The 16,850-nt window shown below is 52.2% G+C and overlaps 26 non-coding genes and 47 pseudogenes across 26 annotated transcripts; all 73 read left to right on the top strand.

The window, feature by feature from the left end:
• Positions 1 to 43: 43 nt before the first annotated feature.
• LOC143946971 (5S ribosomal RNA) lies at positions 44 to 162 on the top strand (annotated as a pseudogene).
• A 109-nt stretch (positions 163 to 271) lies between these two features.
• Positions 272 to 390, top strand: LOC143950911 (5S ribosomal RNA). Its single transcript, XR_013266232.1, has one exon. It is a non-coding gene; the product is annotated as a 5S ribosomal RNA (ribosomal RNA).
• Positions 391 to 499: 109 nt separating this feature from the next.
• LOC143946970 (5S ribosomal RNA) lies at positions 500 to 618 on the top strand (annotated as a pseudogene).
• A 109-nt stretch (positions 619 to 727) lies between these two features.
• LOC143944544 (5S ribosomal RNA) lies at positions 728 to 846 on the top strand (annotated as a pseudogene).
• A 109-nt stretch (positions 847 to 955) lies between these two features.
• Positions 956 to 1,074, top strand: LOC143945017 (5S ribosomal RNA; annotated as a pseudogene).
• Positions 1,075 to 1,183: 109 nt separating this feature from the next.
• LOC143950298 (5S ribosomal RNA) lies at positions 1,184 to 1,302 on the top strand. The gene has a single exon (XR_013265713.1). It is a non-coding gene; the product is annotated as a 5S ribosomal RNA (ribosomal RNA).
• A 109-nt stretch (positions 1,303 to 1,411) lies between these two features.
• On the top strand, positions 1,412 to 1,530 carry LOC143952619 (5S ribosomal RNA). Its single transcript, XR_013267779.1, has one exon. It is a non-coding gene; the product is annotated as a 5S ribosomal RNA (ribosomal RNA).
• A 109-nt stretch (positions 1,531 to 1,639) lies between these two features.
• Positions 1,640 to 1,748, top strand: LOC143948860 (5S ribosomal RNA; annotated as a pseudogene).
• Positions 1,749 to 1,857: 109 nt separating this feature from the next.
• LOC143953238 (5S ribosomal RNA) lies at positions 1,858 to 1,976 on the top strand. The gene has a single exon (XR_013268339.1). It is a non-coding gene; the product is annotated as a 5S ribosomal RNA (ribosomal RNA).
• Positions 1,977 to 2,085: 109 nt separating this feature from the next.
• Positions 2,086 to 2,204, top strand: LOC143951785 (5S ribosomal RNA). Its single transcript, XR_013267024.1, has one exon. It is a non-coding gene; the product is annotated as a 5S ribosomal RNA (ribosomal RNA).
• Positions 2,205 to 2,313: 109 nt separating this feature from the next.
• LOC143943740 (5S ribosomal RNA) lies at positions 2,314 to 2,432 on the top strand (annotated as a pseudogene).
• Positions 2,433 to 2,541: 109 nt separating this feature from the next.
• On the top strand, positions 2,542 to 2,660 carry LOC143951442 (5S ribosomal RNA). Its single transcript, XR_013266714.1, has one exon. It is a non-coding gene; the product is annotated as a 5S ribosomal RNA (ribosomal RNA).
• A 109-nt stretch (positions 2,661 to 2,769) lies between these two features.
• LOC143945597 (5S ribosomal RNA) lies at positions 2,770 to 2,888 on the top strand (annotated as a pseudogene).
• Positions 2,889 to 2,997: 109 nt separating this feature from the next.
• Positions 2,998 to 3,116, top strand: LOC143951278 (5S ribosomal RNA). The gene has a single exon (XR_013266565.1). It is a non-coding gene; the product is annotated as a 5S ribosomal RNA (ribosomal RNA).
• Positions 3,117 to 3,225: 109 nt separating this feature from the next.
• On the top strand, positions 3,226 to 3,344 carry LOC143944634 (5S ribosomal RNA; annotated as a pseudogene).
• A 109-nt stretch (positions 3,345 to 3,453) lies between these two features.
• Positions 3,454 to 3,572, top strand: LOC143948495 (5S ribosomal RNA; annotated as a pseudogene).
• Positions 3,573 to 3,681: 109 nt separating this feature from the next.
• LOC143954818 (5S ribosomal RNA) lies at positions 3,682 to 3,800 on the top strand (annotated as a pseudogene).
• A 109-nt stretch (positions 3,801 to 3,909) lies between these two features.
• LOC143951441 (5S ribosomal RNA) lies at positions 3,910 to 4,028 on the top strand. Its single transcript, XR_013266713.1, has one exon. It is a non-coding gene; the product is annotated as a 5S ribosomal RNA (ribosomal RNA).
• Positions 4,029 to 4,137: 109 nt separating this feature from the next.
• On the top strand, positions 4,138 to 4,256 carry LOC143944773 (5S ribosomal RNA; annotated as a pseudogene).
• Positions 4,257 to 4,365: 109 nt separating this feature from the next.
• LOC143950297 (5S ribosomal RNA) lies at positions 4,366 to 4,484 on the top strand. Its single transcript, XR_013265712.1, has one exon. It is a non-coding gene; the product is annotated as a 5S ribosomal RNA (ribosomal RNA).
• A 109-nt stretch (positions 4,485 to 4,593) lies between these two features.
• Positions 4,594 to 4,702, top strand: LOC143948859 (5S ribosomal RNA; annotated as a pseudogene).
• A 109-nt stretch (positions 4,703 to 4,811) lies between these two features.
• On the top strand, positions 4,812 to 4,930 carry LOC143953237 (5S ribosomal RNA). The gene has a single exon (XR_013268338.1). It is a non-coding gene; the product is annotated as a 5S ribosomal RNA (ribosomal RNA).
• Positions 4,931 to 5,039: 109 nt separating this feature from the next.
• Positions 5,040 to 5,158, top strand: LOC143950367 (5S ribosomal RNA). The gene has a single exon (XR_013265775.1). It is a non-coding gene; the product is annotated as a 5S ribosomal RNA (ribosomal RNA).
• A 109-nt stretch (positions 5,159 to 5,267) lies between these two features.
• Positions 5,268 to 5,386, top strand: LOC143943417 (5S ribosomal RNA; annotated as a pseudogene).
• Positions 5,387 to 5,495: 109 nt separating this feature from the next.
• Positions 5,496 to 5,614, top strand: LOC143943547 (5S ribosomal RNA; annotated as a pseudogene).
• Positions 5,615 to 5,723: 109 nt separating this feature from the next.
• On the top strand, positions 5,724 to 5,842 carry LOC143943738 (5S ribosomal RNA; annotated as a pseudogene).
• Positions 5,843 to 5,951: 109 nt separating this feature from the next.
• On the top strand, positions 5,952 to 6,070 carry LOC143947001 (5S ribosomal RNA; annotated as a pseudogene).
• A 109-nt stretch (positions 6,071 to 6,179) lies between these two features.
• On the top strand, positions 6,180 to 6,298 carry LOC143945036 (5S ribosomal RNA; annotated as a pseudogene).
• Positions 6,299 to 6,407: 109 nt separating this feature from the next.
• LOC143948385 (5S ribosomal RNA) lies at positions 6,408 to 6,526 on the top strand (annotated as a pseudogene).
• Positions 6,527 to 6,635: 109 nt separating this feature from the next.
• Positions 6,636 to 6,754, top strand: LOC143954447 (5S ribosomal RNA). Its single transcript, XR_013269438.1, has one exon. It is a non-coding gene; the product is annotated as a 5S ribosomal RNA (ribosomal RNA).
• Positions 6,755 to 6,863: 109 nt separating this feature from the next.
• On the top strand, positions 6,864 to 6,982 carry LOC143946590 (5S ribosomal RNA; annotated as a pseudogene).
• A 109-nt stretch (positions 6,983 to 7,091) lies between these two features.
• Positions 7,092 to 7,210, top strand: LOC143945296 (5S ribosomal RNA; annotated as a pseudogene).
• Positions 7,211 to 7,319: 109 nt separating this feature from the next.
• LOC143943914 (5S ribosomal RNA) lies at positions 7,320 to 7,438 on the top strand (annotated as a pseudogene).
• A 109-nt stretch (positions 7,439 to 7,547) lies between these two features.
• On the top strand, positions 7,548 to 7,666 carry LOC143945382 (5S ribosomal RNA; annotated as a pseudogene).
• A 109-nt stretch (positions 7,667 to 7,775) lies between these two features.
• On the top strand, positions 7,776 to 7,894 carry LOC143954741 (5S ribosomal RNA). The gene has a single exon (XR_013269701.1). It is a non-coding gene; the product is annotated as a 5S ribosomal RNA (ribosomal RNA).
• Positions 7,895 to 8,003: 109 nt separating this feature from the next.
• LOC143949273 (5S ribosomal RNA) lies at positions 8,004 to 8,122 on the top strand (annotated as a pseudogene).
• A 109-nt stretch (positions 8,123 to 8,231) lies between these two features.
• On the top strand, positions 8,232 to 8,350 carry LOC143948057 (5S ribosomal RNA; annotated as a pseudogene).
• A 109-nt stretch (positions 8,351 to 8,459) lies between these two features.
• Positions 8,460 to 8,578, top strand: LOC143954420 (5S ribosomal RNA). The gene has a single exon (XR_013269413.1). It is a non-coding gene; the product is annotated as a 5S ribosomal RNA (ribosomal RNA).
• A 109-nt stretch (positions 8,579 to 8,687) lies between these two features.
• On the top strand, positions 8,688 to 8,806 carry LOC143950755 (5S ribosomal RNA). The gene has a single exon (XR_013266092.1). It is a non-coding gene; the product is annotated as a 5S ribosomal RNA (ribosomal RNA).
• A 109-nt stretch (positions 8,807 to 8,915) lies between these two features.
• Positions 8,916 to 9,034, top strand: LOC143948123 (5S ribosomal RNA; annotated as a pseudogene).
• Positions 9,035 to 9,143: 109 nt separating this feature from the next.
• On the top strand, positions 9,144 to 9,262 carry LOC143946241 (5S ribosomal RNA; annotated as a pseudogene).
• Positions 9,263 to 9,371: 109 nt separating this feature from the next.
• On the top strand, positions 9,372 to 9,490 carry LOC143946194 (5S ribosomal RNA; annotated as a pseudogene).
• Positions 9,491 to 9,599: 109 nt separating this feature from the next.
• On the top strand, positions 9,600 to 9,718 carry LOC143953373 (5S ribosomal RNA). The gene has a single exon (XR_013268461.1). It is a non-coding gene; the product is annotated as a 5S ribosomal RNA (ribosomal RNA).
• A 109-nt stretch (positions 9,719 to 9,827) lies between these two features.
• Positions 9,828 to 9,946, top strand: LOC143948596 (5S ribosomal RNA; annotated as a pseudogene).
• Positions 9,947 to 10,055: 109 nt separating this feature from the next.
• Positions 10,056 to 10,174, top strand: LOC143943745 (5S ribosomal RNA; annotated as a pseudogene).
• Positions 10,175 to 10,283: 109 nt separating this feature from the next.
• LOC143948283 (5S ribosomal RNA) lies at positions 10,284 to 10,402 on the top strand (annotated as a pseudogene).
• A 110-nt stretch (positions 10,403 to 10,512) lies between these two features.
• LOC143948904 (5S ribosomal RNA) lies at positions 10,513 to 10,631 on the top strand (annotated as a pseudogene).
• A 109-nt stretch (positions 10,632 to 10,740) lies between these two features.
• On the top strand, positions 10,741 to 10,859 carry LOC143948595 (5S ribosomal RNA; annotated as a pseudogene).
• Positions 10,860 to 10,968: 109 nt separating this feature from the next.
• On the top strand, positions 10,969 to 11,087 carry LOC143943744 (5S ribosomal RNA; annotated as a pseudogene).
• A 109-nt stretch (positions 11,088 to 11,196) lies between these two features.
• On the top strand, positions 11,197 to 11,315 carry LOC143948282 (5S ribosomal RNA; annotated as a pseudogene).
• A 110-nt stretch (positions 11,316 to 11,425) lies between these two features.
• Positions 11,426 to 11,544, top strand: LOC143948903 (5S ribosomal RNA; annotated as a pseudogene).
• Positions 11,545 to 11,653: 109 nt separating this feature from the next.
• LOC143946714 (5S ribosomal RNA) lies at positions 11,654 to 11,772 on the top strand (annotated as a pseudogene).
• Positions 11,773 to 11,881: 109 nt separating this feature from the next.
• Positions 11,882 to 12,000, top strand: LOC143954514 (5S ribosomal RNA). The gene has a single exon (XR_013269499.1). It is a non-coding gene; the product is annotated as a 5S ribosomal RNA (ribosomal RNA).
• A 109-nt stretch (positions 12,001 to 12,109) lies between these two features.
• On the top strand, positions 12,110 to 12,228 carry LOC143944704 (5S ribosomal RNA; annotated as a pseudogene).
• A 109-nt stretch (positions 12,229 to 12,337) lies between these two features.
• On the top strand, positions 12,338 to 12,456 carry LOC143947475 (5S ribosomal RNA; annotated as a pseudogene).
• A 109-nt stretch (positions 12,457 to 12,565) lies between these two features.
• LOC143955007 (5S ribosomal RNA) lies at positions 12,566 to 12,684 on the top strand (annotated as a pseudogene).
• A 109-nt stretch (positions 12,685 to 12,793) lies between these two features.
• Positions 12,794 to 12,912, top strand: LOC143950754 (5S ribosomal RNA). The gene has a single exon (XR_013266091.1). It is a non-coding gene; the product is annotated as a 5S ribosomal RNA (ribosomal RNA).
• A 337-nt stretch (positions 12,913 to 13,249) lies between these two features.
• LOC143944317 (5S ribosomal RNA) lies at positions 13,250 to 13,368 on the top strand (annotated as a pseudogene).
• A 109-nt stretch (positions 13,369 to 13,477) lies between these two features.
• Positions 13,478 to 13,596, top strand: LOC143952891 (5S ribosomal RNA). Its single transcript, XR_013268024.1, has one exon. It is a non-coding gene; the product is annotated as a 5S ribosomal RNA (ribosomal RNA).
• Positions 13,597 to 13,705: 109 nt separating this feature from the next.
• Positions 13,706 to 13,824, top strand: LOC143943519 (5S ribosomal RNA; annotated as a pseudogene).
• A 109-nt stretch (positions 13,825 to 13,933) lies between these two features.
• LOC143950403 (5S ribosomal RNA) lies at positions 13,934 to 14,052 on the top strand. The gene has a single exon (XR_013265808.1). It is a non-coding gene; the product is annotated as a 5S ribosomal RNA (ribosomal RNA).
• Positions 14,053 to 14,161: 109 nt separating this feature from the next.
• LOC143954571 (5S ribosomal RNA) lies at positions 14,162 to 14,280 on the top strand. The gene has a single exon (XR_013269550.1). It is a non-coding gene; the product is annotated as a 5S ribosomal RNA (ribosomal RNA).
• A 109-nt stretch (positions 14,281 to 14,389) lies between these two features.
• Positions 14,390 to 14,508, top strand: LOC143950568 (5S ribosomal RNA). The gene has a single exon (XR_013265923.1). It is a non-coding gene; the product is annotated as a 5S ribosomal RNA (ribosomal RNA).
• Positions 14,509 to 14,617: 109 nt separating this feature from the next.
• LOC143952604 (5S ribosomal RNA) lies at positions 14,618 to 14,736 on the top strand. The gene has a single exon (XR_013267765.1). It is a non-coding gene; the product is annotated as a 5S ribosomal RNA (ribosomal RNA).
• Positions 14,737 to 14,845: 109 nt separating this feature from the next.
• LOC143944164 (5S ribosomal RNA) lies at positions 14,846 to 14,964 on the top strand (annotated as a pseudogene).
• A 109-nt stretch (positions 14,965 to 15,073) lies between these two features.
• On the top strand, positions 15,074 to 15,192 carry LOC143944630 (5S ribosomal RNA; annotated as a pseudogene).
• Positions 15,193 to 15,301: 109 nt separating this feature from the next.
• LOC143954455 (5S ribosomal RNA) lies at positions 15,302 to 15,420 on the top strand. Its single transcript, XR_013269445.1, has one exon. It is a non-coding gene; the product is annotated as a 5S ribosomal RNA (ribosomal RNA).
• A 109-nt stretch (positions 15,421 to 15,529) lies between these two features.
• LOC143947382 (5S ribosomal RNA) lies at positions 15,530 to 15,648 on the top strand (annotated as a pseudogene).
• Positions 15,649 to 15,757: 109 nt separating this feature from the next.
• LOC143945434 (5S ribosomal RNA) lies at positions 15,758 to 15,876 on the top strand (annotated as a pseudogene).
• A 109-nt stretch (positions 15,877 to 15,985) lies between these two features.
• On the top strand, positions 15,986 to 16,104 carry LOC143946005 (5S ribosomal RNA; annotated as a pseudogene).
• A 109-nt stretch (positions 16,105 to 16,213) lies between these two features.
• Positions 16,214 to 16,332, top strand: LOC143943860 (5S ribosomal RNA). Its single transcript, XR_013264973.1, has one exon. It is a non-coding gene; the product is annotated as a 5S ribosomal RNA (ribosomal RNA).
• Positions 16,333 to 16,441: 109 nt separating this feature from the next.
• Positions 16,442 to 16,560, top strand: LOC143952207 (5S ribosomal RNA). Its single transcript, XR_013267406.1, has one exon. It is a non-coding gene; the product is annotated as a 5S ribosomal RNA (ribosomal RNA).
• A 109-nt stretch (positions 16,561 to 16,669) lies between these two features.
• LOC143943514 (5S ribosomal RNA) lies at positions 16,670 to 16,788 on the top strand (annotated as a pseudogene).
• The last annotated feature ends 62 nt before the right edge of the window (positions 16,789 to 16,850 follow it).

Here is a 16,850-nt window from a genome sequence, read left to right as displayed (position 1 = left end):
ACCTTGGCTTTTGTCAAGAGAGTTGTAAGTAGGCTGCAAGATCGCCTACGGCCACATCACCCTGAATGCGATCGACCTCGTCTGATCTTGGATGCTAAACAGGGTCAGGCCTGGTTAGTACCTGGATGGGAGACCGCCTGGGAATACCAGGTGCCGTAGGCTTTTTTCCATTATGTTGTTGGCTTTGGTGACCTGCGGTATTTTTCCTCTCGATTGCCCGAGGTGACCACCTTGGCTTTTGTCAAGAGAGTTGTAAGTAGGGTGCAAGATCGCCTACGGCCACATCACCCTGAATGCGCTCGATCTCGTCTGATCTCGGATGCTAAGCAAGGTCGGGCCTGGTTAGTACCTGGATGGGAGACCGCCTGGGAATACCAGGTGCCGTAGGCTTTTTTCCATTATGTTGTTGGCTTTGGCGACCTGCTGTATTTTTCCTCTCGATTGCCCGAGGTGACCACCTTGGCTTTTGTCAAGAGAGTTGTAAGTAGGCTGCAAGATCGCCTACGGCCACATCACCCTGAATGCGATCGACCTCGTCTGATCTTGGATGCTAAACAGGGTCAGGCCTGGTTAGTACCTGGATGGGAGACCGCCTGGGAATACCAGGTGCCGTAGGCTTTTTTCCATTATGTTGTTGGCTTTGGTGACCTGCGGTATTTTTCCTCTCGATTGCCCGAGGTGACCACCTTGGCTTTTGTCAAGAGAGTTGTAAGTAGGGTGCAAGATCGCCTACAGCCACATCACCCTGAATGCGCTCGATCTCGTCTGATTTCGGATGCTAAGCAGGGTCGGGCCTGGTTAGTACCTGGATGGGAGACCGCCTGGAAATACCAGGTGCCGTAGGCTTTTTTCCATTATGCTGTTGGCTTTGCCGACCTGCTGTATTTTTCCTCTCGATTGCCCGAGGTGACCACCTTGGCTTTTGTCAAGAGAGTTGTAAGTAGGGTGCAAGATCGCCTACAGCCACGTCACCCTGAATGCGCTCGATCTCGTCTGATCTCAGATGCTAAACAGGGTCGGGCCTGGTTAGTACCTGGATGGGAGACCGCCTGGGAATACCAGGTGCCGTAGGCTTTTTTCCATTATGTTGTTGGCTTTGGCGACCTGCTGTATTTTTCCTCTCGATAGCCCGAGGAGACCACCTTGGCTTTTGTCAAGAGAGTTGTAAGTAGGGTGCAAGATCGCCTACGGCCACATCACCCTGAATGCGCTCGATCTCGTCTGATCTCGCATGCTAAGCAGGGTCGGGCCTGGTTAGTACCTGGATGGGAGACCGCCTGGGAATACCAGGTGCCGTAGGCTTTTTTCCATTATGTTGTTGGCTTTGGCGACCTGCTGTATTTTTCCTCTCGATAGCCCGAGGAGACCACCTTGGCTTTTGTCAAGAGAGTTGTAAGTAGTGGGCAAGATCACCTACGGCCACATCACCCTGAATGCGCTCGATCTCGTCTGATCTTGGATGCTAAGCAGGGTCGGGCCTGGTTAGTACCTGGATGGGAGACCGCCTGGGAATACCAGGTGCCGTAGGCTTTTTTCCATTATGTTGTTGGCTTTGGCAACCTGCTGTATTTTTCCTCTCGATTGCCCGAGGTGACCACCTTGGCTTTTGTCAAGAGAGTTGTAAGTAGGGTGCAAGATCGCCTACGGCCACATCACCCTGAATGCGCTCGATCTCGTATGCTGAGCAGGGTCGGGCCTGGTTGGTACCTGGATGGGAGACCGCCTGGGAATACCAGGTGCCGTAGGCTTTTTTCCATTATGTTGTTGGCTTTGGCGACCTGCTCTATTTTTCCTCTCGATTACCCGAGGTGACCACCTTGGCTTTTGTCAAGAGAGTTGTAAGTAGGGTGTAAGATTGCCTACGGCCACATCACCCTGAATGCGCTTGATCTCGTCTGATCTCGGATGCTAAGCAGGGTCGGCCCTGGTTAGTACCTGGATGGGAGACCGCCTGGGAATACCAGGTGCCGTAGGCTTTTTTCCATCATGTTGTTGGCTTTGGCGACCTTCTGTATTTTTCCTCTCGATTGCCCGAGGTGACCACCTTGGCTTTTGTCAAGAGAGTTGTAAGTAGGGTGCAAGATCGCTTACGGCCACATCACCCTGAATGCGCTTGATCTCGTCTGATCTCGGATGCTAAGCAGGGTCGGGCCTGGTTAGTACCTGGATGGGAGACCACCTGGGAATACCGGGTGCCGTAGGCTTTTTACCATTATGTTGTTGGCTTTGGCAGCCTGCTGTATTTTTCCTCTCGATTGCCCGAGGTGACCACCTTGGCTTTTGTCAAGAGAGTTGTAAGTAGGGTGCAAGATCGCCTACGGCCACATCACCCTGAATGCGCTTGATCTCGTCTGATCTCGGATGCTAAGCTGGGTCGGGCCTGGTTAGTACCTGGATGGGAGACCGCCTGGGAATACCGGGTGCCATAGGCTTTTTTCCATTATGTTGTTGGCTTTGGCGACCTGCTGTATTTTTCCTCTTGATTGCCCGAGGTGACCACCTTGGCTTTTGTCAAGAGAGTTGTAAGTAGGGTGCAAGATCGCCTACGGCCACATCACCCTGAATGCGCTCGATCTCGTCTGATCTCAGATGCTAAGCAGGGTCGGGCCTGGTTAGTACCTGGATGGGAGACCGCCTGGGAATACCAGGTGCCGTAGGCTTTTTTCCATTATGTTGTTGGTTTTGGCGACCTGCTGTATTTTTCCTCTTGATTGCCCGAGTTGACCACCTTGGCTTTTGTCAAGAGAGTTGTAAGTAGGGAGCAAGATCGCCTACGGCCACATCACCCGGAATGCGCTCGATCTCGTCTGATTTCGGATGCTAAGCAGGGTTGGGCTTGGTTAGTACCTGGATGGGAGACCGCCTGGGATTACCAGGTGCCGTAGGCTTTTTTCCGTTATGTTTTTGGCTTTGGCGACCTGCTGTATTTTTCCTCTCGATTGCCCGAGGTGACCACCTTGGCTTTTGTCAAGAGAGTTGTAAGTAGGGTGCAAGATCGCCTACGGCCACATCACCCTGAATGCGCTCGATCTCGTCTGATCTCGGATGCTAAGCAGGGTCGGGCCTGCTTAGTACCTGGATGGGAGACCACCTGGGAATACCAGGTGCTGTAGGCTTTTTTCCATTATGTTGTTGGCTTTGGCGACCAGCTGTATTTTTCCTCTCGATTGCCCGAGGTTACCACCTTGGCTTTTGTCAAGAGAGTTGTAAGTAGGGTGCAAGATCGCCTACGGCCACGTCACCCTGAATGGGCTCGATCTCGTCTGATCTCGGATGCTAAGCAAGGTCGGGCCTGGTTAGTACCTGGATGGGAGACCGCCTGGGAATACCAGGTGCTGTAGGCTTTTTTCCATTATGTTGTTGGCTTTGGCGACCTGCTGTATTTTTCCTCTCGATTGCCCGAGGTGACCACCTTGGTTTTTGTCAAGAGAGTTGTAAGTAGGCTGCAAGATCGCCTACGGCCACATCACCCTGAATGCGATCGACTTCGTCTGATCTCGGATACTAAGCAGGGTCAGGCCTGGTTAGTACCTGGATGGGAGACCGCCTGGGAATAGCAGGTGCCGTAGGCTTTTTTCCATTATGTTGTTGGCTTTGGTGACCTGCGGTATTTTTCCTCTCGATTGCCCGAGGTGACCACCTTGGCTTTTGTCAAGAGAGTTGTAAGTAGGGTGCAAGATCGCCTACGGCCACATCACCCTGAATGCGCTCGATTTCATCTGATTTCGGATGCTAAGCAGGGTCGGGCCTGGATAGTACCTGGATGGGAGACCGCCTGGAAATACCAGGTGCCGTAGGCTTTTTTCCATTATGCTGTTGGCTTTGCCGACCTGCTGTATTTTTCCTCTCGATTGCCCGAGGTGACCACCTTGGCTTTTGTCAAGAGAGTTGTAAGTAGGATGCAAGGATGCCTACGGCCACATCACCCTGAATGCGCTCGATCTCGTCTGATCTCAGATGCTAAGCAGGGTCGGGCCTGGTTAGTACCTGGATGGGAGACCGCCTGGGAATACCAGGTGCCGTAGGCTTTTTTCCATTATGTTGTTGGCTTTGGCGACCTGCTGTATTTTTCCTCTCGATTGCCTGAGGTGACCACCTTGGCTTTTGTCAAGAGAGTTGTAAGTAGGGTGCAAGATCGCCTACAGCCACGTCACCCTGAATGCGCTCGATCTCGTCTGATCTCGGATGCTAAACAGGGTCGGGCCTGGTTAGTACCTGGATGGGAGACCGCCTGGGAATACCAGGTGCCATAGGCTTTTTTCCATTATGTTGTTGGCTTTGGCGACCTGCTGTATTTTTCCTCTTCATAGCCCGAGGAGACCACCTTGGCTTTTGTCAAGAGAGTTGTAAGTAGGGTGCAAGATCGCCTACGGCCACATCACCCTGAATGCGCTCGATCTCGTCTGATCTCGCATGCTAAGCAGGGTCGGGCCTGGTTAGTACCTGGATGGGAGACCGCCTGGGAATACCAGGTGCCGTAGGCTTTTTTCCATTATGTTGTTGGCTTTGGCAACCTGCTGTATTTTTCCTCTCGATTGCCCGAGGTGACCACCTTGGCTTTTGTCAAGAGAGTTGTAAGTAGGGTGCAAGATCGCCTACGGCCACATCACCCTGAATGCGCTCGATCTCGTATGCTGAGCAGGGTCGGGCCTGGTTGGTACCTGGATGGGAGACCGCCTGGGAATACCAGGTGCCGTAGGCTTTTTTCCATTATGTTGTTGGCTTTGGCGACCTGCTGTATTTTTCCTCTCTATTACCCGAGGTGGCCACCTTGGCTTTTGTCAAGAGAGTTGTAAGTAGGGCGTAAGATTGCCTACGGCCACATCACCCTGAATGCGCTTGATCTCGTCTGATCTCGGATGCTAAGCAGGGTCGGCCCTGGTTAGTACCTGGATGGGAGACCGCCTGGGAATACCAGGTGCCGTAGGCTTTTTTCCATCATGTTGTTGGCTTTGGCGACCTTCTGTATTTTTCCTCTCGATTGCCCGAGGTGACCACCTTGGCTTTTGTCAAGAGAGTTGTAAGTAGGGTGCAAGATCGCTTACGGCCACATCACCCTGAATGCGCTCGATCTCGTCTGATCTCGGATGCTAAGCAGGGTCGGGCCTGGTTAGTACCTGGATGGGAGACCGCCTGGGAATACCGGGTGCCGTAGGCTTTTTACCATTATGTTGTTGGCTTTGGCGACCTGCTGTATTTTTCCTCTCGATTGCCCGAGGTGACCACCTTGGCTTTTGTCAAGAGAGTTGTAAGTAGGGTGCAAGATCGCCTACGGCCACATCACCCTGAATGCGCTCGATCTCGTCTGATCTCAGATGCTAAGCAGGGTCGGGCCTGGTTAGTACCTGGATGGGAGACCGCCTGGGATTACCAGGTGCCGTAGGCTTTTTTCCGTTATGTTGTTGGCTTTGGCGACCTGCTGTATTTTTTCTCTCGATTGCCCGAGGTGACCACCTTGGCTTTTGTCAAGAGAGTTGTAAGTAGGGTGCAAGATCGCTTACGGCCACATCACCCTGAATGCGCTCGTTCTCGTCTGATCTCGGATGCTAAGCAAGGTCGGGCCTGGTTAGTACCTGGATGGGAGACCGCCTGGGAATACCAGGTGCCGTAGGCTTTTTTCCATTATGTTGTTGGCTTTGGCGACCTGCTGTATTTTTCCTCTCGATTGCCCGAGGTGACCACCTTGGCTTTTGTCAAGAGAGTTGTAAGTAGGGTGCAAGATGGCCTACGGCCACATCACCCTGAATGCGCTTGATCTCGTCTGATCTCGGATGCTAAGCTGGGTCGGGCCTGGTTAGTACCTGGATGGGAGACCGCCTGGGAATACCGGGTGCCATAGGCTTTTTTCCATTATGTTGTTGGCTTTGGCGACCTGCTGTATTTTTCCTCTTGATTGCCCGAGGTGACCACCTTGGCTTTTATCAAGAGAGTTGTAAGTAGGGTGCAAGATCGCCTACGGCCACATCACCCTGAATGCGCTCAATCTCGTCTGATCTCAGATGCTAAGCAGGGTCGGGTCTGGTTATTACCTGGATGGGAGACCGCCTGGGAATACCAGGTGCCGTAGGCTTTTTTCCATTATGTTGTTGGCTTTGGCGACCTGCTGTATTTTTCCTCTCGATTGCCCGAGGTGACCACCTTGGCTTTTGTCAAGAGAGTTGTAAGTAGGGGGCAAGATCGCCTACGGCCACATCACCCTGAATGCGCTCAATCTCGTCTGATCTCGGATGCTAAGCAGGGTCGGCCCTGGTTAGTACCTGGATGGGAGACTGCCTGGGAATACCAGGTGCCGTAGGCTTTTTTCCATTATGTTGTTGGCTTTGGCGACCTGCTGTATTTTTCCTCTCGATTGCCCGAGGTAACCACCTTGGCTTTTGTCAAGAGAGTTGTAAGTAGGGTGCACGATTGCCTACGGCCACATCACCCAGAATGCGTTCGATTTCGTCTGATCTCAGATGCTAAGCAGGGTCGGGCCTGGTTATTACCTGGATGGGAGACCGCCTGGGAATACCAGGTGCCGCAGGCTTTTTTCCATTATGTTGTTGGCTTTGGCGACCTGCTGTATTTTTCCTCTCGATTGCCTGAGGTGACCACATTGGCTTTTGTCAATAGAGTTGTAAGTAGGGGACACGATCGCCTACGGCCACATCACCCTGAATGCGCTCGATCTCGTCTGATCTCGGATGCTAAGCAGGGGCGGGCCTGGTTAGTACCTGGATGCGAGACCGCCTGGGAATACCAGGTGCCGTAGGCTTTTTTCCATTATGTTGTTGGCTTTGGTGACCTGCTGTATTTTTCCTCTCGATTGCCCGAGGTGACCACCTTGGCTTTTGTCAAGAGAGTTGTAAGTAGCCTGCAAAATCGTCTACGGCCACATCACCCTGAATGCGCTCTATCTCGTCTGATCTCGGATGCTAAGCAGGGGCGGGCCAGGTTAGTACCTGGATGCGAGACCGCCTGGGAATACCAGGTGCCGTAGGCTTTTTTCCATTATGTTTTTGGCTTTGGCGACCTGCTGTATTTTTCCTCTCGATTGCCCAAGGTGACCACCTTGGCTTTTGTCAAGAGAGTTGTAAGTAGGGTGCAAGATCGCTTACAGCCACATCACCCTGAATGCGCTCGATCTCGTCTGATCTCGGATGCTAAGCAGTGTCGGGCCTGGTTAGTACCTGGATGGGAGACTGCCTGGGAATACCAGGTGCCGTAGGCTTTTTTCCATTATGTTGTTGGCTTTGGCGTCCTGCTGTATTTTTCCTCTCGATTGCCCGAGGTGACCACCTTGGCTTTTGTCAAGAGAGTTGTAAGTAGGATGTAAGATCGCCTACGGCCACATCACCCTGAATGCGCTCAATCTCGTCTGATCTCGGCTGCTAAGCAGAGTCGGGCCTGGTTAGTACCTGGATGGGAGACCGCCTGGGAATACCAGGTGCCGTAGGCTTTTTTCCATTATGTTGTTGGCTTTGGCGACCTGCTGTATTTTTCCTCTCGATTGCCCGAGGTGACCACCTTGGCTTTTGTCAAGAGAGTTGTAAGTAGGGTGCTAGATCGCCTGCGGCCACATCACCCTAAATGCGCTCGATCTCGTCTGATCTCGGATGCTAAACAGGGTTGGGCCTGGTTAGTGCCTGGAAGGGAGACCGCCTGGGAATACCAGGTGCCGTAGGCTTTTTTCCATTATGTTGTTGGCTTTGGCGACCTGCTGTATTTTTCCTCTCTATTGCCCGAGGTGACCACCTTGGCTTTTGTCAAGAGAGTTGTAAGTAGGGCGCAAGGTCGCCTACGGCCACATCACCCTGAATGCGCTCGATGTCGTCTGATCTCGGATGCTAAGCAGGGTCGGGCCTGGTTAGTACCTGGATGGGAGACCGCCTGGGAATACCAGGTGCCGTAGGTTTTTTTCCATTATGTTGTTGGCTTTGGCGACCTGCTGTATTTTTCCTCTCGATTGCTCGAGGTGACCACCTTGGCTTTTGTCAAGAGAGTTGTAAGTAGGGTGCAAGATCGCCTACGGCCACATCACCCTGAATGTGCTCAATCTCGTCTGATCTCAGATGCTAAGCAGGGTCAGGCCTGGTTATTACCTGGATGCGAGACCGCCTGGGAATACCAGGTGCCGTAGGCTTTTTTCCATTATGTTGTTGGCTTTGGTGACCTGCTGTATTTTTCCTCTCGATTGCCCAAGGTGACCACCTTGGCTTTTGTCAAGAGAGTTGTAAGTAGGGTGCAAGATCGCTTACAGCCACATCACCCTGAATGTGCTCGATCTCGTCTGATCTCGGATGCTAAGCAGTGTCGGGCCTGGTTAGTACCTGAATGGGAGACTGCCTGGGAATACCAGGTGCCATAGGCTTTTTTCCATTATGTTGTTGGCTTTGGCGTCCTGCTGTATTTTTCCTCTCGATTGCCCGAGGTGACCACCTTGGCTTTTGTCAAGAGAGTTGTAAGTAGGGTGCAAGATCGCCTACGGCCACATCACCCTGAATGCGCTCAATCTCGTCTGATCTCGGATGTTAAGCAGGGTCGGGCCTGGTTATTACCTGGATGGGAGACCGCCTGGGAATACCAGGTGCCGTAGGCTTTTTTCCATTATGTTGTTGGCTTTGGCGACCTGCTGTATTTTTCCTCTCTATTGCCCGAGGTGACCACATTGGCTTTTGTCAATAGAGTTGTAAGTAGGGGACAAGATCGCCTACGGCCACATCACCCTGAATGCGTTCGATCTCGTCTGATCTCGGATGCTAAGCAGGGTCGGGCCTGGTTAGTACCTGGATGGGAGACCGCCTGGGAATACCAGGTGCCGTAGGCTTTTTTCCATTATGTTGTTGGCTTTGGCGACCTGCTGTATTTTTCCTCTCGTTTGCCCGAGGTGACCACCTTGGCTTTTGTCAAGAGAGTTGTAAGTAGCCTGCAAAATCGTCTACGGCCACATCACCCTGAATGCGCTCTATCTCGTCTGATCTCGGATACTAAGCAGGGGCGGGCCTGGTTAGTACCTGGATGCGAGACCGCCTGGGAATACCAGGTGCCGTAGGCTTTTTTCCATTATGTTGTTGGCTTTGGTGACCTGCTGTATTTTTCCTCTCGATTGCCCAAGGTGACCACCTTGGCTTTTGTCAAGAGAGTTGTAAGTAGGGTGCAAGATCGCTTACAGCCACATCACCCTGAATGCGCTCGATCTCGTCTGATCTCGGATGCTAAGCAGTGTCGGGCCTGGTTAGTACCTGAATGGGAGACTGCCTGGGAATACCAGGTGCTATAGGCTTTTTTCCATTATGTTGTTGGCTTTGGCGTCCTGCTGTATTTTTCCTCTCGATTGCCCGAGGTGACCACCTTGGCTTTTGTCAAGAGAGTTGTAAGTAGGGTGCAAGATCGCCTACAGCCACATCACCCTGAATGCGCTCAATCTCGTCTGATCTCGGATGCTAAGCAGGGTGGGGCCTGGATATTACCTGGATGGGAGACCGCCTGGGAATACCAGGTGCCGTAGGCTTTTTTCCATTATGTTGTTGGCTTTGGCGACCTGCTGTATTTTTCCTCTCGATTGCCCGAGGTGACCACATTGGCTTTTGTCAATAGAGTTGTAAGTAGGGGACAAGATCGCCTACGGCCACATCACCCTGAATGCGTTCGATCTTGTCTGATCTCGGATGCTAAGCAGGGTCGGGCCTGGTTAGTACCTGGATGGGAGACCGCCTGGGAATACCAGGTGCCGTAGGCTTTTTTCCATTATGTTGTTGGCTTTGGCGACCTGCTGTATTTTTCCTCTCGTTTGCCCGAGGTGACCACCTTGGCTTTTGTCAAGAGAGTTGTAAGTAGCCTGCAAAATCGTCTATGGCCACATCACCCTGAATGCGCTCTATCTCGTCTGATCTCGGATGCTAAGCAGGGGCGGGCGTGGTTAGTACCTGGATGCGAGACCGCCTGGGAATACCAGGTGCCGTAGGCTTTTTTCCATTATGTTGTTGGCTTTGGCGACCTGCTGTATTTTTCCTCTCGATTGCCCGAGGTGACCACATTGGCTTTTGTCAATAGAGTTGTAAGTAGGGGACAAGATCGCCTACGGCCACATCACCCTGAATGCGTTCGATCTTGTCTGATCTCGGATGCTAAGCAGGGTCGGGCCTGGTTAGTACCTGGATGGGAGACCGCCTGGGAATACCAGGTGCCGTAGACTTTTTTCCATTATGTTGTTGGCTTTGGCGACCTGCTGTATTTTTCCTCTCGTTTGCCCGAGGTGACCACCTTGGCTTTTGTCAAGAGAGTTGTAAGTAGCCTGCAAAATCGTCTACGGCCACATCACCCTGAATGCGCTCTATCTCGTCTGATCTCGGATGCTAAGCAGGGGCGGGCGTGGTTAGTACCTGGATGCGAGACCGCCTGGGAATACCAGGTGCCGTAGGCTTTTTTCCATTATGTTGTTGGCTTTGGTGACCTGCTGTATTTTTCCTCTCGATTGCCCCGAGGTGACCACCTTGGCTTTTGTCAAGAGAGTTTTAAGTAGCCTGCAAAATCGTCTACGGCCACATCACCCTGAATGCGCTCTATCTTGTCTGATCTCAGATGCTAAGCAGGGGCGGGCCTGGTTAGTACCTGGATGCGAGACCGCCTGGGAATACCAGGTGCCGTAGGCTTTTTTCCATTATGTTGTTGGCTTTGGTGACCTGCTGTATTTTTCCTCTCGATTGCCCAAGGTGACCACCTTGGCTTTTGTCAAGAGAGTTGTAAGTAGGGAGCAAGATCGTCTATGGCCACATCACCCTGAATGCGCTCTATCTCGTCTGATCTCGGATGCTAAGCAGGGGCGGGCGTGGTTAGTACCTGGATGCGAGACCGCCTGGGAATACCAGGTGCCGTAGGCTTTTTTCCATTATGTTGTTGGCTTTGGCGACCTGCTGTATTTTTCCTCTCGATTGCCCGAGGTGACCACATTGGCTTTTGTCAATAGAGTTGTAAGTAGGGGACAAGATCGCCTACGGCCACATCACCCTGAATGCGTTCGATCTTGTCTGATCTCGGATGCTAAGCAGGGTCGGGCCTGGTTAGTACCTGGATGGGAGACCGCCTGGGAATACCAGGTGCCGTAGACTTTTTTCCATTATGTTGTTGGCTTTGGCGACCTGCTGTATTTTTCCTCTCGTTTGCCCGAGGTGACCACCTTGGCTTTTGTCAAGAGAGTTGTAAGTAGCCTGCAAAATCGTCTACGGCCACATCACCCTGAATGCGCTCTATCTCGTCTGATCTCGGATGCTAAGCAGGGGCGGGCGTGGTTAGTACCTGGATGCGAGACCGCCTGGGAATACCAGGTGCCGTAGGCTTTTTTCCATTATGTTGTTGGCTTTGGTGACCTGCTGTATTTTTCCTCTCGATTGCCCCGAGGTGACCACCTTGGCTTTTGTCAAGAGAGTTTTAAGTAGCCTGCAAAATCGTCTACGGCCACATCACCCTGAATGCGCTCTATCTTGTCTGATCTCAGATGCTAAGCAGGGGCGGGCCTGGTTAGTACCTGGATGCGAGACCGCCTGGGAATACCAGGTGCCGTAGGCTTTTTTCCATTATGTTGTTGGCTTTGGTGACCTGCTGTATTTTTCCTCTCGATTGCCCAAGGTGACCACCTTGGCTTTTGTCAAGAGAGTTGTAAGTAGGGAGCAAGATCGCTTACAGCCACATCACCCTGAATGCGCTCGATCTCGTCTGATCTTGGATGCTAAGCAGTGTCGGGCCTGGTTAGTACCTGGATGGGAGACTGCCTGGGAATACCAGGTGCCGTAGGCTTTTTTCCATTATGTTGTTGGCTTTGGCGTCCTGCTGTATTTTTCCTCTCGATTGCCCGAGGTGACCACCTTGGCTTTTGTCAAGAGAGTTGTAAGTAGGGTGCAAGATCGCCTACGGCCACATCACCCTGAATGCGCTCAATCTCGTCTGATCTCGGATGCTAAGCAGAGTCGGGCCTGGTTAGTACCTGGATGGGAGACCGCCTGGGAATACCAGGTGCCGTAGGCTTTTTTCCATTATGTTGTTGGCTTTGGCGACCTGATGTATTTTTCCTCTCGATTGCCCGAGGTGACCACATTGGCTTTTGTCAATAGAGTTGTAAGTAGGGGACAAGTTCTCCTACGGCCACATCACCCTGAATGCGCTCGATCTCGTCTGATCTCGGATGCTAAGCAGGGTCGGGCCTGGTTCGTACCTGGATGCGAGACCGCCTGGGAATACCAGGTGCCGTAGGCTTTTTTCCATTATGTTGTTGGCTTTGGTGACCTGCTGTATTTTTCCTCTCGATTGCCCACGGTGACCACCTTGGCTTTTGTCAAGAGAGTTGTAAGTAGGGTGCAAGATCGCTTACAGCCACATCACCCTGAATGCGCTCGATCTCGTCTGATCTCGGATGCTAAGCAGTGTCGGGCCTGGTTAGTACCTGAATGGGAGACTGCCTGGGAATACCAGGTGCCATAGGCTTTTTTCCATTATGTTGTTGGCTTTGGCGTCCTGCTGTATTTTTCCTCTCGATTTCCCGAGGTGACCACCTTGGCTTTTGTCAAGAGAGTTGTAAGTAGGGTGCAAGATCGCCTACGGCCACATCACCCTGAATGCGCTCAATCTCGTCTGATCTCGGATGCTAAGCAGGGTCGGGCCTGGTTATTACCTGGATGGGAGACCGCCTGGGAATACCAGGTGCCGTAGGCTTTTTTCCATTATGTTGTTGGCTTTGGCGACCTGCTGTATTTTTCCTCTCGATTGCCTGAGGTGACCACATTGGCTTTTGTCAATAGAGTTGTAAGTAGGGGTCAAGATCGCCTACGGCCACATCACCCTGAATGCGTTCGATCTCGTCTGATCTCGGATGCTAAGCAGGGTCGGGCCTGGTTAGTACCTGGATGGGAGACCGCCTGGGAATACCAGGTGCCGTAGGCTTTTTTCCATTATGTTGTTGGCTTTGGCGACCTGCTGTATTTTTCCTCTCGTTTGCCCGAGGTGACCACCTTGGCTTTTGTCAAGAGAGTTGTAAGTAGGGTGCAAGATTGCCTAAAGCCACATCACCCTGAATGCGCTCGATCTCGTCTGATCTCGGATGCTAAGCAGGGTCTGGCCTGGTTAGTACCTGGATATGAGACCGCCTTGGAATACGAGGTGCCATAGGCTTTTTTCCATTATGTTGTTGGCTTTGGCGGCCTGCTGTATTTTTCCTCTCGATTGCCCAAGGTGACCACCTTGGCTTTTGTCAAGAGAGTTGTAAGTAGGGTGCAAGATCACCTACGGCCACATCACCCTGAATGGGCTCGATCTCGTCTGATCTCGGATGCTAAGCAGGGTTGGGCCTGGTTAGTACCTGGATGGGAGACCGCCTGGGAATACCAGGTGACGTAGGCTTTTTTCCATTATGTTGTTGGCTTTGGCGACCTGCTGTATTTTTCCTCTCGATTGCCCGAGGTGACCACCTTGGCTTTTGTCAAGAGAGTTGTAAGTAGGGTGCAAGATCGCCTACGGCCACATCACCCTGAATGCGCTCGAGCTCATCTGATCTCGGATGCTAAGCAGGGTCGGGCCTGATTAGTACCTGCATGGGAGACCACCTGGGAATACCAGGTGCCGTAGGCTTTTTTCCATTATGTTGTTGGCTTTGGCGACCTGCTGTATTTTTCCTCTCGATTGCCCGAGATGACCACCTTGGCTTTTGTCAAGAGAGTTGTAAGTAGGGTGCAAGATCGCCTATGGCCACATCACCCTGAATGTGCTCGATCTCGTCTGATCTCGGATGATAAGCAGGGTCGGGCCTGGTTAGTACCTGGATGGGAGACCGCCTGGGAATACCAGGTGCCGTAGCCTTTTTTCCATTATGTTGTTGGCTTTGGCGACCTGCTGTATTTTTCCTCTCGATTGTCCGAGGTGACCACCTTGGCTTTTGTCAAGAGAGTTGTAAGTATGGTGCAAGATCACCTACGGCCACATCACCCTGAATGCGCTCGATCTCGTCTGATCTCGGATGCTAAGCAGGGTCGGGCCTGGTTAGTACCTGGATGGGAGACCGCCTGGGAATACCAGGTGCCGTAGGCTTTTTTCCATTATGTTGTTGGCTTTGGCGACCTGCTGTATTTTTCCTCTCGATTGCCCGAGGTGACCACCTTGGCTTTTGTCAAGAGAGTTGTAAGTAGAGTGCAAGATCGCCTACGGGCACATCACCCTGAATGCGCTCGATCTCGTCTGATCTCGGATGCTAAGCAGGGTCGGGCCTGGTTAGTACCTGGATGGGAGACCGCCTGGGAATACCAGGTGCAGTAGGCTTTTTTCCATTATGTTGTTGGCTTTGGCGACCTGCTGTATTTTTCCTCTCGATTGCCCGAGGTGACCACCTTGGCTTTTGTCAAGAGAGTTGTGAGTAGGGTGCAAGATCGCCTACGGCCGCATCACCCTGAATGCGCTCGATCTCGTCTGATCTCGGATGCTAAGCAGGGTCGGGCCTGGTTAGTACCTGGATGGGAGACCGCCTGGGAATACCAGGTGCCGTAGGCTTTTTTCCATTATGTTGTTGGCTTTGGCGACCTGCTGTATTTTTCCTCTCGATTGCCCGAGGTGACCACCTTGGCTTTTGTCAAGAGAGTTGTAAGTAGGGGGCAAGATCGCCTACGGCCACATCACCCTAAATGCGCTTGATCTCGTCTGATCTCGGATGCTAAGCAGGGTCGGGCCTGGTTAGTACCTGGATGGGAGACCGCCTGGGAATACCAGGTGCCGTAGGCTTTTTTCCATTATGTTGTTGGTTTTGGCGACCTGCTGTATTTTTCCTCTCCATTGCCCGAGGTGATCACCTTGGCTTTTGTCAAGAGAGTTCTAAGTAGGGTGCAAGATCGCCTACGGCCACATCACCCTGAATGCGCTCGATTTCGTCTGATCTCGGATGCTAAGCAGGGTCGGGCCTGGTAAGAACCTGGATGGGAGACCGCCTGGGAATACCTGGTGCCGTAGGCTTTGTTCCATTATGTTGTTGGCTTTGGCGACCTGCTGTATTTTTCCTCTCGATTGCCCGAGGTGACCACCTTGGCTTTTGTCAAGAGAGTTGTAAGTAGGGTGCAAGATCGCCTACGGCCACATCACCCTGAATGCGCTCGATCTCGTCTGATCTCAGATGCTAAGCAGGGTCGGGCCTGGTTAGTACCTGGATGGGAGACCGCCTGGGAATACCAGGAGCGGTAGGCTTTTTTCCATTATGTTGTTGGCTTTGGCAACCTGCTGTATTTTTCCTCTCGTTTGCCCGAGGTGACCACCTTGGCTTTTGTCAAGAGAGTTGTAAGTAGGGTGCAAGATCGCCTACGGCCACATCACCCTGAATGCACTCGATCTTGTCTGATCTCGCATGCTAAGCAGGGTCGGGCCTGGTTAGTACCTGGATGGGAGACCGCCTGGGTATACCAGGTGCCGTAGGCTTTTTTCCATTATGTTGTTGGCTTTGGCGACCTGCTGTATTTTTCCTCTCGATTGCCCGAGGTGACCACCTTGGCTTTTGTCAAGAGAGTTGTAAGTAGGGTGCAAGATCGCCTACGGCCACATCACCCTGAATGCGCTCGATCTCGTCTGATCTCGGATGCTAAGCAGGGTCGGGCATGGTTATTACCTGGATGGGAGACCGCCTGGTAATACCAGGTGCCATAGGCTTTTTTCCATTATGTTTTTGGCTTTGGCGACCTGCTGTATTTTTCCTCTCCATTGCCCGAGGTGACCACCTTGGCTTTTGTCAAGAGAGTTGTAAGTAGGGTGCAAGATCGTCTATGGCCACATCAACCTGAATACGCCCGATCTCGTCTGATCTCGGATGCTAAGCAGGGTCGGGCCTTGTTAGTACCTGGATGGGAGACCGCCTAGGAATACCAGGTGCCGTAGGCTTTTTTCCATTATGTTGTTGGCTTTGGCGACCTGCTGTATTTTTCCTCTCGATTACCCGAGTTGACCACCTTGGCTTTTGTCAAGAGAGTTGTAAGTTGGGTGCAAGATCGCCTATGGCCACATCACCCTGAATGCGCTCGATCTCGTCTGATCGCGCATGCTATGCAGGGTCGGGCCTGGTTAGTACCTGGATGGGAGACCGCCTGGGAACACCAGGTGCCGTAGGCTTTTTTCCATTATGTTGTTGGCTTTGGCGACCTGCTGTATTTTTCCTCTCGATTGCCCGAGGTGACCACCTTGGCTTTTGTCAAGAGAGTTGTAAGTAGGGTGCAAGATCGCCTATGGCCACATCACCCTGAAAGCGCTCGATCTCGTCTGATCTCGGATGCTAAGCAGGGTCGGGCCTGGTTAGTACCTGGATGGGAGACCGCCTGGGAATACCAGGTGCCGTAGGCTTTTTTCCATTATGTTGTTGGCTTTGGCGACCTGCTGTATTTTTCCTCTTGATTGCACGAGGTGACCACCTTGGCTTTTGTCAAGAGAGTTGTAAGTAGGGTGCAAGATTGCCTACGGCCACATCACCCTGAAAGCGCTAGATCTCATCTGATCTTGGATGCTAAGCAGGGTCGGGCCTGGTTAGTACCTGGATGGGAGACCGCCTGGGAATACCAGGTGCCGTAGGCTTTTTTCCATTATGTTGTTGGCTTTGGCGACCTGCTGTATTTTTCCTCTCGATTGCCCGAGTTGACCACCTTGGCTTTTGTCAAGAGAGTTGTAAGTTGGGTGCAAGATCGCCTATGGCCACATCACCCTGAATGCGCTCGATCTCGTCTGATCTCGGATGCTAAGCAGGGTCAGGCCTGGTTAATACCTGGATGGGAGACCGCCTGGGAATACCAGGTGCCATAGGCTTTTTTCCATTATGTTGTTGGCTTTGGCGACCTGCTGTATTTTCCCTCTCGATTGCCCGAGGT

The sequence above is a fragment of the Lithobates pipiens genome, unplaced genomic scaffold (assembly GCF_037356315.1).
Source record: "Lithobates pipiens isolate NorthernLeopardFrog02 unplaced genomic scaffold, aLitPip1_a1.2 Scaffold_30, whole genome shotgun sequence".
Lineage (NCBI taxonomy): Eukaryota > Metazoa > Chordata > Amphibia > Anura > Ranidae > Lithobates > Lithobates pipiens.
Note: the sequence above shows the minus strand (reverse complement) of the source record. Positions and strands in the feature narration are given on the sequence as shown.